Source organism: Megalopta genalis, chromosome 5 (genome assembly GCF_051020955.1).
Source record: "Megalopta genalis isolate 19385.01 chromosome 5, iyMegGena1_principal, whole genome shotgun sequence".
NCBI classification, from domain to species: domain Eukaryota; kingdom Metazoa; phylum Arthropoda; class Insecta; order Hymenoptera; family Halictidae; genus Megalopta; species Megalopta genalis.
In genome coordinates, this window is record NC_135017.1 from 10442805 (window position 1) to 10453685 (window position 10881).

The 10881-nt window shown below is 46.6% G+C and overlaps 1 protein-coding gene across 9 annotated transcripts in view; it reads left to right on the plus strand.

Annotated features, from left to right (window-relative positions):
* heph (polypyrimidine tract-binding protein 1 heph) overlaps nucleotides 1-10881 on the plus strand; it is a 492203-nt gene that overhangs the window by 178737 nt on the left and 302585 nt on the right. The window lies entirely within an intron of this gene.

Consider the following 10881-nt stretch of genomic DNA (forward strand, 5'->3'; position numbering starts at 1 on the left):
CAAACTGACCCGTCGTTCCCGAGTGAATGACTATGACAGTCGATGGCTGGGTCAGTAAGGTGGATGTTCCAATTTACGATCTACTCGCATTTAACGAATTATTATATTAAGGTCGGGTCATAAATAATTTCCGTTTTTTTTGTCTGATGTTTATTCTGTCCTTTTTTCGTTACTTATTCTTTTGGTTTCTTCATTTTATTTTTTTTTACAGCGCTTATTTAATTAGCGAAAGCACACGATCTTCTTTGTTCCGGTGACCTACAGTGGATAGATACGAACAATAGATGTTTGCATCGGAAGTTATGCACGAGTCGACGTAATAAAATGTTTTGTTTATACGGCAACCATGAAAAAAGAATCTTCGGATTATTTAAACATTTGTACGTGATTGTCGCATAAGTCGGAACTAAATAGGTCAGCATAAATTGGTGGAAGTGAATTTCTAGCTTGATTCCATCGCGATGAAACAGTCACGTGTTAACATAACCTAAAAGTTCAATACGTTTTTTTGGTATCATGGTCAAACGAAGGAAATAACAAGATTACGAAAAGAGTTCGCAAATTATAATTCGGAGAAAATTCTCGTGCATTCGATTGGGTAGCAGTCAGCGGTCAGAATTTCTTCGGAATTTCCCGAAGTGAATAGATGGCGGTGATAAAGCCTAAACTGCAATAGCCTGCATGCTGCAGGTTCGTGACTTGTCCGAGAATGTATTTGCCCCGTCAGTTTGCAGACTACGATCGGGATACAATGAACCCCGGGGTGTGCAGCGTGAACGAGGACGTCATTCTTTAGGATAGGTAGCAAAGGACACTTTGAGGATCTTGAAGCCTGCAGGCGGGCATTCGTTAATTCAGTAAACAGAGAGGGCTGCATCAAGGATGATGCGATATTAAAAGGGAATGATATAGGGAACAAGAAGGCGGCGGAGCGGAAGGCGGACGGGAGAGGGTCGACCGGGGGAGATAGGAAAGCAAGATGGGGTTGCATCGTGACAGCAAAGCCCGCTCTTTCGCCGGCCAGAGGAGTTCCTTATCGAAATTCTTAATTAGAAAATTTTAATTATGTTTTGAGTCACTATGGAGTGGTGCTGGGCGAGAGGAGGCCAGCTTCCGAACACGTGAAGCGCGAAGGGGGCCGAGCTATGAGGCAGAGGCCAGTTAGAAAGGGTGGGGGGAGGCCGACGAAAGGCGCGGGAAGAGTAAAACAGAAACGGTGGGGGTTGCCGGGAAGTTCCTTGTGCCGCGACGATAGCGAATTTCTGGGAGACGCGGAAGGGTTGCGCCGGGGCGAGGCCTGAAATGCCGAAGGTAATTAAGCTTGCGCCTCGTAAAGATCCGGCCAACGACGTTGTCCTCTTCCGAGACGATATTAAATTTCACCTGTGGCCCGGCCCATGTCCGAGGAATCGTTCGACTCTTCCATTCGCCGACAGATGGCACTGGCCTGCCCCTTCTGACCCCGTCGCCTTCGCCGCGTCATCAATCGGCTGTCAGGGCCGCTTTTGCAGTCGCTCGCCCGCGCTCGATGATCCAGGGAGATCATTCTGCAGCGACGTTGTAACCCGGCTCGATCGTCGCCGATTGTAAATCCTCGCGAGCTTATCCCGTCACGTATTTACCGGGTTCGTGGCAGAGACAATGGCAGCTGATTCCCCCGATCGGTGCGTCCCATTTCGAAGGCTGCTCGAATGTCATAACGCGACACGTGCCGCGACTGCAATTACATTCGCAATCTGTTCGAATTGAATTCCGAGCTCCGCTAACGCCTGTGCGCCGCGCGGTGTACCTGTTGCCTGCGAATTTAACGAGACTTCGGGGACAATCGTCGAGCAACGCCCCCCTCCTCGCCCCCGTCTCCAGGCAGCTGCTGTCGATTCGCGCGTCAAAACCGATCTTCGGGGGAGTGACGGAAAGAACTTTCGAACTATCTCGAGCTGGAAGCCCGCGAGTCGTCGTAAGCAATGCCTTTTGATAGAGCAGTCCATACATACTTGACGGAGGGCCTGGCTTAGCCGCTAAGGTTGGTCGCAGGTCTGATCCTGCTGGGCATATTCATACCGTAATTAACGACCCTCGCCTAACTTCGCCTTCTACCGCTCTTAGAAGCCGCTGGTAAGAGGCGTTCCAAGGATACTCAGCCTTATACCCTATCGACGTCACTAGCTCCTCAAACGATAGGTTACTTCATCATTATGGAGTTGCCCTGAAAACGGCTGGAACGTGAACTAGACACTGTCTAAATCTAGTCGATTCCTAATGGATACCTAGCGGGCATCTAGTTATCGAGTCATCTGGGCCTTACTGGGATCCAGCTGGACCTAACTTAATTCGATCTAAGCCCACTCTAGGCGCAGGTAGATAAGCCGAACTAACGCGAGTGTTCGGAAACATAAGCAATCCCTAGGACACTTAATCCACCATTGGACATTACGAATACAGACTGGGGCTAACGCTAAGTCATCTTGCATCCCAGCTGATGACGGAGTCCTCTTCCCTCTCCAACTTCTAAGCTCCTCGACGATTTTAAAATTGGGTCACGCCGATAGCAACACTTGGAAGGCTAACAAGAAAAGAATGACCATAACGTGGGGGAGCGAGAGCAGTCGATTAGCAGTAGCAATCCTAATTCCCCAAAGTCCCGAGCGCAGGTTTACGGATAATCTACAAGGATTCTCAAGAATCCTCTTGGAAATAGAAGCAACTGCGGGAGGCGCAGTTTCCGCTCACGTTTTACAGTTAAAGGACTTTTCAACTTCGTGGATGACGAGGACAATTACCGGGATAACACCGGCGAGAGTCCTTATCGGCTGAAGCCGGATAGCTACCGCAACGAGTTCCCTTTTTGTCTATTTAGGTCCGCCGGCTTCCTCGGCGCATGGATTTATTCGGCGATCGATCGTTCCGAGCGGGTCATCATCGACGCTTCGCGAATCGTTCGTCGGGTCCCGAAAGACAATTTGCCGAAAAGTACGGGCAAGTCGGGCCGTATCACGGTCTGCTAATCCGGCAACAGGTTACACGGAGCCCGGGGTAACAATGTGGAATTGGTGAATCACGCGGCGCGGCGGCGACAAGTTAGCGTGGGCCAGATGAACAGGGGAAAATTGGCGAGCGACGGGGCGGGCGAGAAAGAGAGGCGCGCTTCATGGTCGGCCGAGCAGATGCCGAGGCTCGCGCGTATTGGCTAAAAATGTAAATTGTCCCAATAGCGTGCAACCCCGTTCATCGTTTAGTTTGTTCGTTCGTTCGAGCGCGCTCTGCCCAACGGCTGTGAAGTAATTGAAAACACGCGTCATCTCCGGTAACGATGACCGAGGGGTCCCGCTGTATGGCGTCCGGTACCCCGGCTGCCTCTGTCTCCCGCTTGCTTCCGCGACTTCCGACGCTGCCCTGCAGCGTGAAGAATCGTTTTACTGTCAGCCGGCCAGCCGATTACTTCGCCGATTCGTCGATGCTGGCGCCATCTTCGAGGTTACAGCCACTTTCGGCACAACGGGCTGGGAACACGTTTTCATTGGCCATAACTGAACTCCTGGTGTTTTGCATTTTCGGCCTTTCTTTTTGTACTTTTTATTGCCTTCGAAGTTTGAAAATTTAAACTATTGAATACTTTCTTATTTTTCTTTTTCTTATTCGGACTCTTGTCTGTGCGGGATCGACACTCTCAGGATAAAATTCTGGAACTCAGCGTGAAACAAATTTATGGTGTTTATGGTAGCTTTGATATTCCTTATTAAGTTATACATTTTATAAAAGTGTTGTATTTAAACAAAATATGAAGATCGAACATATACAAATACAATAATTTACACACTTGCAAAGATTTGGAAAGTCAACTGGTTAAATGTCGAAGCAACGCTAACATCATTTTGGCCAGAAAATCGGATCTCCAGTCCACGTGACATTATCGTACGACCGTCGAACGAATAATCGACCGAACGCGACAGAAAAATTTCTGGTAACATTCCAACGATGCCTCTGTATACGACAAAAAGGTTTACTGCGATATCTTTGACTGTTTTCTCGTTAAAAATTCCCGAAGTTGTCCGCGCCGAGGCTGATTTAAATTTCGATCATTGGTCATCCGAAATGACGCGGCCGGAATGGCGAACTCGACCTTCGACGGCCAAATTCCAGGGGCCGGTTGACTCATCGCGGCTGACATTTCTATTTGCACGGAACCGCCGTCTTTTTTCTCTCGTTTTCCCATGCCGCGGCGCGGCCCTCTCGCCCCCGTCTTCGGTGATGTCCCCACGCGTTTCCCTCTCAGCGCGCAGTTAATCGCCGTCGAATTAGCCATGGTTGGATACAGAATTAATCAAACGCGGACGAGCGAGGAAGAAAAGAGGTCGGCGAGCACGGCGAACGGGAGAAACACCGAGGAAAATAGAAAAAGTGACCGGAACCGGTGGAAATAAAAGGCTGGAGGATATTCCCGGCCGTGGACACCAGAGGTGGACGACGTCGTGGTCCTTTTATCCCGCTGTATTAACACGGAACAACGTGAGCAATTATCGCTTTGTCCGGGTGACGTTTTCCGCCTCGTTCGTCGCGAGCTTAGGCAGCATCTTCGACGGTCCAAGTTCTGATCATAGTTCACCGAAGAGTAATCTGATTAATGATTAACGATTTTAACTCGTTAGTCGTCACAATTGATCTGTAATAATTTATTACAAACAACGAATTGTAACTGTTATCATTAATCAGCTTATTTTTTGACTAATTATTATATATTAGTTATAATAACTAACGAGTTGTAATCTGATTAATGACGAACGATTAGAACTCGTTAGTCGTTACAACTGATCTATGATAATTTATAATAAGCAACGACTATAATCGTTAGTCATTAATCATAGTACTTTTTGCCGAATCATTACGAATTCCATATAATCTGTATAATGATTAATGATTATAACTAACGCGGCGTCATTAAGATCACTACGAAACCGAATAATTATGATTAATGAATAACTTAAGTAATCAAACGAAATGTAATAATCGGTCAGGCTTAACTTAGTAACCCATTAATCATGTAATGATTACAATGTTTTCGGGACGATTGTTTGATTAATGATTATGCTTAGCACGACTATTTCTCGCAACTAATTATTAAAACCAGTCACAAAATAATTGACCACCGTGCAACTCTTGTTTCGACTGTATCCACAATAGTAAACGAAATTTTTGTTTTTCATTACGTTATTGACAAGCTAATTTTTGTTTTTCATCGTCTCGATAACATTCACCTCTTTGAATGCTTTTGTTTCACTCGCCGAGACGGCGGAGTCTTTTAAGTATGACCGCTCGGTGGACGGACGGGGAGAGCAGGTTGCTCGTTCGATCGAAGGTAATCTGGAAATCGAGGGAAGACAGCCCGCGATCGGCGCCGCAGGATCCCGGTTGAATCCTGGAGGGATGAAGCATCGTGATCTCGGATGAGGAGCGATTTCCTTGTCCGTATCAAAATGAGAAATCCAGGTCGCATTAATGAGTGCAATCGGTCGGCCCTGTGCGCCAGCTTCCGATCGATCGATACACGTTTCGTGCTACTAATTGGCAATCAGTGTACGTGCATTAGAAGCATTGACAGTGACGCGTGAATGATGATGTGCTGCGGACGTTTAGTGTGATTTTCTGCTAATGATAGAAGATAATAGCTGACGGCTGAACCGACGGGAACCAAGGCAAACAAGTTTCGTTCTTCCACGATGTGGTTGCGCGTTAGGATCATTTAAATGACTCGCACGTTCGCGCAGAATACAAGGACCATGCAAAAATGTTGTTAAATAAATTATGCAACGTGGTTGGCCTGGGGCTGATTTATGTGATATAGAATAAAAGTAGATCTGGTCTTAGGTGATCTAGATTAAAGTTAGACCTGATCCAAGTGCTCTAGAATAAAATTAGACCTGGTTCAAGTACTCGAGAATGAAATTAATCTTGGTCTAAGTACTCTAGAATAAAATTAGACCTGGTCCAAATACTCTAGGATGCAATTAATCCTGTTCTACGTACTCTAGAATAAACTTAGACCTGGTTCAAGTATTCCAGAATAAAATTAGCATTGCTCTAAGTATTATAGAATAAAATTAGACCTGGTCCAAGTACTCTAGATTGAAATTAGTCCTGGTCCAAGTATTCTAGAATAAAATTAGACCTGGTCCAAATTCTCTAGAATAAAATTAGACATGGTCCAGGAAATTTAGAATAAAATTAGATCTAGTCCAAGTACTGTAGAATAAAATTAGACCTGGTCTAGATGATCTAAATTAAGTTTAGAGCTGCTCCAGCTACAGTGGATTCAAAGTAGTCTTAGTTCTCTCTCTGGTACTGTTAACTAAAATTAGCCCCCCCCCGTTCTAGGAATTTAAAAACCTAGACACAATTCTAAAATAGAACTCTAGAATAAACTTAGACTTAATCCATAGTAAAGTATAGTAAAATTAAACCTAAACAGAGGTTCTAGAGTAGAGTCAGTTTTGAGTCAGGTCCTGCTCAGATTCTATAAATCAGAGTTAGGTCGAGTCTAGCTCCTTTCCAGTAGAATCAGACCTAATTTAGGTACTCTAGGCCAGGGTCGATACTTACTCAGGTACTTTGGACTAGGTTTAACGTCAGTCCAGATACTGTGTACGATTTTAAGTCCGTATCAGGTACTCCAAGTCAAAATTAGCCTCACTCCAGGCACGTCGCGTCAAAGCTACGTCCAAGCCAGCGCCGTTGGACGAGTATCGCATACATTATGCCAGGATTTATCAAATTAGCCGGACATTGCTAGGCTAATTCGCGTCCTCCGTCCGTGCCGCGCTTCACAGCAGAAGGTTCCGCGGCATCGGAAAGGGCCGTAACGTGTCATATTTAATCCGGGCGTGAATGAATTCTTTTTCGCGAACTTATCTCTCGTACAGTCCATGGAATAACGCGGCGCGCGCGCGCGCGGAGGGTCCGTTTCTGACCGTCTTTCCGAGCCGTCAGCTCCGGCTCGAGAAACGCTGGCCCGTGTTTTATGCAAGCCTCGGGTTTTATGCAATGAGACTGCAATATCAAACGCCGCGCCGCGAGAGGCGAGCGAGCAGAGTGCCGCTGAATAAAATATCCGGTCCTATAAAAAAAAAAGAAGGTGCCGGAGAGAGTGAGAAGCCGCGCGAGATAAAGAGGGGGGAGGCGAGCGAGAGCGAGGACGGCAGGGCGAAAACGTGGCGCCCGATCGAACGTCGTCGGCAACGGGTCCACGGACCCGTTCCACGATTCTCGTGTTCCGGCTGTTGTTCCCGGGAACACGTGTTCCGTGACGTCTTCGCTGTCGCGCGCAAATACCGCCGGGCATTTTCGAGAATTATCACTGCAATCGGCGGCCGACCCAACTGCCATACCCGCACGTGTCGATGCTCACTGGGTTTACGACTCAAAGGTGGCGGCACGAACCGGGTTCACAACGCGGCCGTGACTTCTCAGCAATTTTCCGAATTAAGAATTTCCATGCGCGCAGTGGAATGTGAGGTGGAGGAGCCAATTACTGAGCCCTCTTGGCCGCCTTCGGAGGTTTTCGCTACTGAACGCAACTTCGGCAATTTAAACGACGTTTCTTAAGGACTTGGATTTTATCATATAATTAGTCATACTTTTTTTTTTAAATCTTTAATACTCAGATGCGTAGATTTATGACTTCAAGGTAAATTTCAAGGTTTCTTTGGTCGATGGAAAATGTTCCCGTGGCACGAGTATCGATAACTATGCACAATAAAAATTTAATATTAATAAATTATTAATAAATTTGATATTTTTTTTACATTTATATTTATATTATATTTCGTTAATTTTGTGTTGGTTAAATAAGCTAGTTAAATTATCTAGATAAATTTTTATTCGATTGAATATTTAATCGATAGCCTCTAACAAAATTGTATTCGCTATTCCTTTTCTTTTATCCGTCATCCGACTAGAAGGTAGCCTAACTCTGAAAAGTTCTACAACGAACCCTAAACAATGTCCAATAAAACGCACCAAGTTTCAGTCCGAAATGTTATTCGGTTTCTTCAGAAAACAGTCCCAAAGACGATGTTGGAAATCTTTGCAAGGACTAACGACGACTAATTCGCTCGTCACCGTGGCGGAAGGGGAGGCGAGCAGTGCGTCACAGGCATCTGAATTAATGGGTTAATCGATACAGAGGATTCCCATAAGAATTCCGACGAGCGGAGCGAGGGAAAAAGAAAGAGGGGATGGTTGAAGGATGGTTTCGAAACTTAGATTGGTGTCACGTGGCCGTGGTTGATCTGCGAGCTGCTGTGGAAGGGGGTGCGGGGAGGCAGGCGCGGCTGGGAGGCAGGGTTTTCGCAGAGGGAGCTGCAGAAGGAAACGTTGTAACAGCACGATCCGAGGCGGCTTAACCGGCAAATCCGACGTAAGACCTCCCGCGAAATCTCTATTTCCGTGAACGCGGTGTTTCCACGCTGTTCTCGTGCTCGACCTAGCTATCCACTTCTCCCTCTCCCTTTCTCTCCCTTTCTCTCTCTCTCTCTCACTCTCTCTTTCTCTCTCTCTCTCTCTCTGTCCCTCTCGCTCTCCCTTTTTCTCTTATTCTTTCTTTCTCTCTCTCTTTCTCTTTCACTTCCTCCCTTTTCTCTCGTTCTCCCTGCCTCTGTGTCTCCGTCTCTCTCTCTCTCTCTCTCTCTCTCTCTCTCTCTCCCCCTTTCTCTCTCTTTCCCTATTTCCCTCTCTTCTCTTCTCTTCCGCTTGCTGTTTAACGTTAAGAAAAATTCGCAGTAACTTCACGGAGCACTTCACTTTTCCGATGCTACCCCCCTCTCCACTTTGTTATCTCGCTTGGGCACAATATCGAGATCGCAGTTTCGTTCTCCCGGATGTGCTCGCCGGCTATCCGACTTCAAGCTGGCTTCGAAATTCTTCTTCCGTAAACCGCGGAACTTCGCCTCCGCTCTTCTCTCGATTCGCGACGCGACAATCGATCTCGCGTGTATTCGACGCGGCGTACAATGTTGCGATAAATGGCCAACTCTAGGTGGACGAAACTCGTAACTTGATTTCCTGGGAAGCGGATGGTCGTCACGCGATGCAACGTTTTTACACTGGGAACATTAACGTCTCTGTGCCGGCGTTGCTCCTGAAGTCGCTTACTTCGACGCAAATTAATTAATTATTTAATTACTCACTGCGTTATGTTTCTCGAGGCTATTTGTACAAGTTCCGATTTAAGATTAACATCAACTGATATTGTTTAAATAAATTTTGTACTTATTGTTTCATACCTTTAGATGGATTTTTGTATCGCAAAATAGCAGCGAGTACACGTTCGATTGCTCCAATTCATCATCTTTTTTAACAGAATTTAAAAAAATTTGAACAATAAGTAGAGCACATTGTGCTACAGAGTGTACTATTTAACAACAAAGAATTGTTTAAAAAGAATGACCAAGTGCACTGCAACGCCATGATGATCACGAGTGACCATTAGCGAAATTAATACACTGTTGATGGGAATATCATTTTATTTTATCATATTAGTGAAAATATTAGTATTCCATGCTAAGAACAATGATAATTATACCGTGCCCCCTTAAGACCGCCCACCTAAAAAGTGTGTACCAGTGAACGTGTTAATTTAGGGCCATCCTAGCTCGGGTTCCTCCTAATGCAGAGACTGACCTAGCTCGGATCCACCGAGTTAGCACCCTGACAACTTGGCCTCCGCAGCTCCGTGCCCCGCAACTCGGTCCCGGAGAAAGCGAAACAGATTCGAATTTTCACGGAGGTGTGGAAAACACACATAAGGCGAAGGCCCGTGTTGCGGTTTACGGTCCAGTGAACTAAATACGGTCCGACTGACCAGCGATCTTGGCGGTGGTGTACGTTGGTCTTCAACGGAGCGATCACGTTGACTCTAACCAGGTTTTGGTCGATCCCCGGACGTGTGTAATCCCGTCTACACGAGTTCCGCCGCGGTTCACGTTAATCTTAATGGATTAATTTCTTAATTGGTTGCCGAGGTATAATTGAAATGTACCTGGAGAAGAGCGCGAGGGTAGGGGCGAGGTTCTGTGATGAAACTCCGCAACTGCGGAACTCTCTCGGAGTCTCCGTCCGATCCCCGCCCCGGCCCCCGGTTACCTGGGTCTGGATCGGGACGAGTTCGGAACAATGTTTGCGCGAAGCGTGTCGCCTCCGCGCCCGGGAAAAGTTCATCGGTAGATACCTGGAGCCGTAGTTCCGCAGCCTTTGTTACACTTTCTGCATTCCGCGAGGATTTAAGATAAGGAAAACGCGGCCGGGCGCTTTGTTCCGCGAAAGCGGCACCAAGTTTGCTGATTGCGCGGCTAGGCTCGCCGGGAACACTGCGACTTGGATTTTCTTCGGTTTCCGCGTGACACGGAGACACGTTGCACCTTTGCCAGCCTGTCTGCCGGCGACCCGAACAGTTCGCTTCGCCGGGATACTTGTTTCGAAGACTTCGCGAGTCCCTCCGACGAATTCCGATCGCCCATTCGGCTTTCTCCGACCGTCAAGCAGCTGCTGCGATTGACTAAACGGAGGCTGTATGTTGCACTTGACCACTCGTCGCTATTTTTGCATCGATTGTACGGGCTGGGTCACCACATATTGCCATCTATTGGGTTGACAAGAAAGTGTTCTCGGTTGTCGCATATAGGGAGCGTTGTAATTGTCATCACAATGGACTCTATCACTTTAATTTTTACGTCAATTAACTCTTATGAAGTATTACGCAAGTGTCGAATTTTTAGAATACTGGGAAATAGGATTTATGCCAATTGATAACTAAGAAGCTGATTTGTGTCCAACTAGAACTAAGATTTTGACCTGAGTAGCGTTAAAGTAATCTCGATCTAAGTTAGATTG